Source organism: Rhincodon typus, chromosome 26 (genome assembly GCF_021869965.1).
Source record: "Rhincodon typus isolate 14 chromosome 26, sRhiTyp1.1, whole genome shotgun sequence".
In the NCBI taxonomy this organism is placed as follows: domain Eukaryota; kingdom Metazoa; phylum Chordata; class Chondrichthyes; order Orectolobiformes; family Rhincodontidae; genus Rhincodon; species Rhincodon typus.
In genome coordinates this window covers 40,512,570-40,518,773 of record NC_063357.1, presented here as the reverse complement: position 1 = coordinate 40,518,773, position 6,204 = coordinate 40,512,570, and positions in this window count along the sequence as shown.

Here is a 6,204-nt window from a genome sequence, read left to right as displayed (position 1 = left end):
TCCTTGGCCTGCTGTGTTCATCCAGCTCTACACCTTGTTATCTCTGCCTTTTAAATATTGTAATTTTATCAACCTTCACCACTTCCTTTGCAGCTCATTCCATGCACGCATCACCCTCTGTGGTCTCTTTTAAAGCTTTCCCCTACTCACCTTAAACCTGTGTCCTCTAGTCTTTACCCTGGGGTGGGGGGGGGGAACCTTGGCTATTCATCTTATCCATGCCTCTCATGAGTTAATAAACCTCTATAAGGTCACCCTTCAGCCTTTGCTCCAAGGAAAGCCGCCCCAGCCTATTCAGTCTCTCCCTATTGCTCAAACCCTCCAGCCCCAGCAATATCCTTGTAAATCTTTTCTAAAACCTTTCAAGTTTAACTTTTTTTTCTATAGCAGGGAGACCAGATTTTTAAAGTATTCCAAAAGTAGCCTAACCAATGCCGTGTACAGCTGCAACATGACATCCCAACTTTTATGCTCAATGCACTGACCAATAAAGACAAATGTACCAAACACTTTCTTCACTACCCTGCCTACTTGTGACTGCACCTCAAGGTCTCTGTGTTCTGCAACACTTCCAAGGGCCCTATCATTAAGAGTATAAGTTCTGCCCTGATTTGCCTTACCAAAGTGCAGCACCTCATTTATCTAAACTAAACACCATCTGCCACTCTTTGGCTTATCTGCTCAGTTATTCAAGGTTGTTGTACACTGAGATAACCTTCTTCACTGTCCACTGCACCACCAATTTTGGTTCCATCTGCAAACTTACTAACCGTTCCTCCAACATTCACGTCCAAATCATTTATATAAATGACAAAAAGCAGTGGACCCAATATCAGTCCTTGTGGCATCTGCAGGTCAGAGGCCCCCAGTCTGAAGAACAGCCCTAACCACCACCCCCTCTGTTCATCCTTCAAACCAATTTTGTATCCAAATAACTGGCTTTCCCAGGATTCCATGTGATGTAACCTTGACAAATAGTCTGTTGTGCAGGCTCTTGTTGAAACACCTTGCTGAAGTCAACATAGACAACATCTACCCTTCTGCATTCATCAATCTTTTTCATCACTTATTCAAAAAAAAACCATGTTAGTGAGGCACTATTTCCTGTGCACAAAGTCATGTCCACCTTGCTACAGAGTCATAGAATTGTACAGACCCTTCAGTCCAACTCCTGCATGTTTAAATTAATCTAGTCCCATTTGCCAGCGTTTAGCCCATATCCCTATAAAACCTTCCTGTTCATGTACCAATCCAGATGCCCTTTAAATGTTGTAATTTTATTAACCTCCATCACATCCTCTTGTAGCTCATTCCATATATGCACCACCCTCTGCGTGGAAAAGTTGCCCCTTAGGTTCCTTTTAAATCTTTCCCTTTTCACCTGAGAGGGAGGTGATAGCTTAATGATATTATCGCTGGACTGTTCATCCAGAGACCCAAGTAATGTTCTGGGGACCTGCGTTTGAATCCTGCCATGGCAGATGGTGGAATTTGAATTCAATAAATATCTGGAATTAAGAGTCTAACGATGACTGTGAATCCATTGTTGATGGAAAATCCCATCTGGTTCACTAATGCCCTTTAGTAAAGGAAACTGCCATCCTTACCTGGTCTTGCCAACATGTGACACCAGACCTACAGCAATGTGGTTGATTCTTAACTGTTGTCTGGGCAGTTAGGGGTGGGCATTAAATGCTGTCTAGCCAGCGATACCCTCATCCTGTGATTTTAAAAAAAAAAAATGCTTTAAACCTATGTCCTCTAGTCTCTACAGGGACTATTCCTAAAACAGTCTTTGCCTTTCCAAATACATGCAAATCCTGTCCCTCAGAATCTCCTCCAATTTACCCACCACTGACATCAGGCTCACTGGTCTATAGTTCCCTGGCTTTTTCTTACCATGTTTCTTAAATAGTGGTAGCACATTAGCCACCCTCCAGTCTTCTGGCACCTCACCTGTGGTTATTGATGATATACATATCTCAGCAAGGGCCCCAGCAATCACTTCCCTGGCTTCCTCCTTTTTCTTGATCAGAGCATCAATTTCTCTAGTCATCTAGCATCCCCTACACGTACCAGCCTTGCCATTCACACTAATAGGAACATACTGCCTCTGGAATCTTGTTATCTCATATTTGAAGGCCTTCCACTTTCCAACTGTCCCTTTACCTGTGAATTGCTTCCCCAATCAATGACCAAGGCACCTTAGACAGCATCTTCCAAACCTATGACTGCTATAATATAGAACAGCAAGGGCAACTAATACCTGGGAGCAGCATCCCATGCAAGTTCCCCACCATCCTGATTTGGAAATATATTGCTGTTTGTTTAGTGGCGCTGGGTCAAAATCCTGGAGCTCCCAATCTAATGGCATTGTGGGTATAACTACATTAAACAGACTGCAGCAGTTCAAGTAGTCAGCTCGTCATCACTGTTTGAAGGGCATTCCAGGAATGGGAGATAAATGCTGACCCTGCCAGCAATGCACACATCCAGTGAATGACTAGAAAAGAAAAAGCTAATCCTTGATTTCAGGAAGGAAACTCTGGTTGTCAAATCTGAGAGTTCTTTGGGGAATTTGACTGATTTATGGCCTGAGATGCTGTGGATATAGAGTATACAGATTCAAAGTCTTTGCCCCTCGAAGATTGGTACAGGATTAGGATGGGGCGTGGTTTTATTTTTCACTAGAGACCTGCGTTTTAAGTGTATGTAGTTTGTATTTTAGAAACAGAAGATAATGTCCCACAGGACTGGTTACTGCCCGGTGGGGCTGGTGAGAATGCTGTCCTCTTTTTCAGGTGACCCTGAAATAAGAGAGATTGTTAATAAATCTGAGGATGAAAGACAGTTGCAAGGAGATCAGATAGTATGAAGAATAGGTAAAAACTCGTGGGGCAGAAGAGACGTGTTCGTAAGGGACAAGTTTCACTTGAACAGGAGGGGGACTGATATCCCGGCGGGGAGATTCGCAAGTTCTATTGGGGAGCCTTTAAAACAGTAGGGAGGGAGGGGTGGGAGATCCTAGGTAGTAGTGAGAATAGAGAGATGGGTGAGGATGGTTCTGAAGTTAAACAGCAAGTTAATTAGAAAAGGCAGGCTAGAGCAAATCAGAGAATGCGGTAACTCTGAAGAGTTAAACTGCATTTATTTCCTGCCAGAGGTCTTGCTGCTAAGGCAGATGAACTCGGGGCATGTATGGGAATGTGGGACTGGGACATAATAGCTATTACAGGAGCATGGTTGAGGGAGAGACAGGACTGGTACTTAATGTTCTGAGGTTTAGATGCTATAGGATGGATAGAGAATGAGGCGAGAGAGGAGGGGCGTTAGGTTTTGATTAGGGAAAACATTTCTACTGTATTTCGGATATTTGAGGGATCATCCAGTGAAACTATTTGGGTGGAACTCAGAAATGAGAAGGCGATGATCACCTTAAGGGGATTGTACTATAGACCCTCCATCAGTCAGCAGGAAACTGAGGAGCAAAAATATAGAGAGGTCTCATATATGTAAGAATAATAGAGTTGCAGTAGTAAGAGATTTTAACTTTCCAAAGATAGACTTGCACTGCCATAGTGTTAATGGCTTGGATTGTGAGGAATTTGTTAAATATGTTCAATAAAATTTTCTTTATCAATATCTTGTGCCTGCTAGAGGAGGAGCAAAACTTGACATTCTCCTGGGAAATAAGGCAGGACAAGTGACCAAAGTGTTAGTATCTACTATAGCTGCGGGTGAGGTACCAGAGGACTGGAAGGTGGCTAATGTTATGCCTTTAAATAAGAGAGGCTCTAAGGAGAAGCCTGGGAACTATAGACAAGAGACTGACATCAGTGGTGGGTAAGTTGTTGGAGGGGGTTCTGAGATTGGATTTCCATGCATTTGGAGAGACAGGAACTGATTACGGATGTCAGCATGGCTTTGTGCAAGGGAAATTATCTCTCAAACATGATTGAGTTTTTTTGAGGCTGTAACCAAAAAGATTGAGGGTAGAAGTGTCGGTTTTTGTCTACATGGACTCCAGGAAAGCCTTTGACAAGGTTCCAAGTGACAAACTAACCAGTAAAGTTACATCACATGGGATTCAGGGAGAGCTTGTTAATTTGATACAAAATTGGCTTTAGGGTAGGAGGCGGAGGGTTTTTTGTACTGGAGGCCTGTGACCAGCAGTGTTGCACGTGGGTTGGTGCTAGATCTACTGTTGTTTGCCACTTATAGAAATGATTTTGGTGAGAACTTAGTAAGTTTGCAGATGCGACCAAAACTGGTGGTATAGTCGACAATGAAATAGATTACCTAAGCACCCAAAGAGATCTTGATCAGTTGGCTCAATGGTCTGAGGAGTGGCAGATAGATAGAGCTATTGCACTTTTGTAAAGCGAGCAAGGGCAGGACTTATCCAGTTAGTGGTAGGGTCCTGGGCTGTGTTGTCAAACAGACCTAGGGTTCAAGTACATGGTTCTTTTGAAAGTTGCACCACAAGTAGATAGGGTCGTTAAGTCATTTAGCATGCTTGGCTTCATAGCTCAGACCTTTTGACTATGAGTTGGGACATCATGTTGAGGTTGTACAGGATGTTGGTGAGGCCTCTTCTGGGGTATTGTGTCCCATTCTGGTTGCTCTGCTATAGGAAAGATATAATTAAATTGGGGAGGGTTCAGAAAAAAGTTACCAGAATATTGCCAGCATTGGAGAATTCAAGTTATAGGGAGAGGCTGGATAGACTGGGACTTCTTCACTGGAGTGTAGGAGTTTGGGGGAGGTAACCTTGTAGAAGATTGCAAAATCATGGGGGTATAGATAAGGTGAATAGTAAAGGTCTTTTCCCTCGGGTGGGGGCACGAGGCTGGGGTGCGAGTTCAAAACTAGAGGGTATATTTTTAATGTGAGAGGGGGAAATATTTAAAAGGAACCTGAGGGACAACTTTTTTTAGAGTGGTTCATTTGTGGAATGAAATGGTAGATGCAGATACAGTTACAACATGTAAAAGACTTTGGCCAGTTTCGTAAATAGGAAAAGTTCAGAGGGATATGGGCCAACACAAGCAAGTGAGACGAGTTTTAGTTTGAGAAACCTGGTCGGGACAGGCGGGTTGGACCAAAGGGTCTGTATGACTGAGTGGGTGAAGTGCAAGGTGTGGAATTTCAAGTGAAGGTCCCCATATTAAGAGCAGCCAGTTGACTGGAGTTAGATATAGCCATCAAAAATTATAACTGTAAACTGAGTTTTATGATGAAAAGTGTAAAATATGAGTAGACATTTACTGCAAATCTATAAATCTAGTAACATCAAATAGGTAGTCAACAATACAATCAAGCAGCTCAGCAATAATCTGCTCATTGGTGCTTAGTGTGGGATCCACCAGGGTCACTTGGATCTTGACCTCATTGCAACATTGGATTCAGTATGAACAGAAGGGCTGAACTTTAGCAATGAGGTGAGAGTGACTGGCCTTGATATAGCACTTGACTAAACATGACATTGTGGAACCCTAGCAAAACTGGTGGGAACCGCGGGGGAGAAAACTCTCACCCGATTGAAGACGTATCTAGCACAGAAGAAGATAGTTGCGATTAGGAGTAAGTCATGCCCTTCCCAAGATGACACTGTAGGGAAGTTCTTCTGGAAATACATGTTTAACCAACCTGATTAGTTATGTTACGACACATGCCTGGAGTAGGAGGCACTTGAACCCGGGCCTCCTGGCCTAGAGTTAGGCCACTACTACTGTGCTACAGGAGCCCTCAGTTCCTCGCTGCTTTGTCAATGATTTTCCCTCCATTATAAGACCAGTATTAGGATGCTCATTGATAACTATTTGTGACTCCTCGGGTACTTAAGTCGGCAGTGTTCGTATACAGCAAGACCTGGTCTGGTTTGGGTTGATTAGGGACAAATAACATTTGAAAGACCCCAGGTACTAGACAATGACCATCTCCAACAGGAGACAATCTAACCACCTCCCCATGACATTGACGTTATCATTTTTGAAGCACCCTTTATCAACATTGAGGGATATCATTTACCAGAAATTGAACTGGACTAGCTGTATAAATACTACTGTTATAAGAGCAGTTCAATGGCTTGGGGGTTCTCTAGTGAGTAACTTACTTTGTGACTCCACCAAGACTGACTATTGACTGTCTAAGGACATAGGTAGCAAACGTGGAAACACCACTTGCAAGTTCCTGTACAAGCCG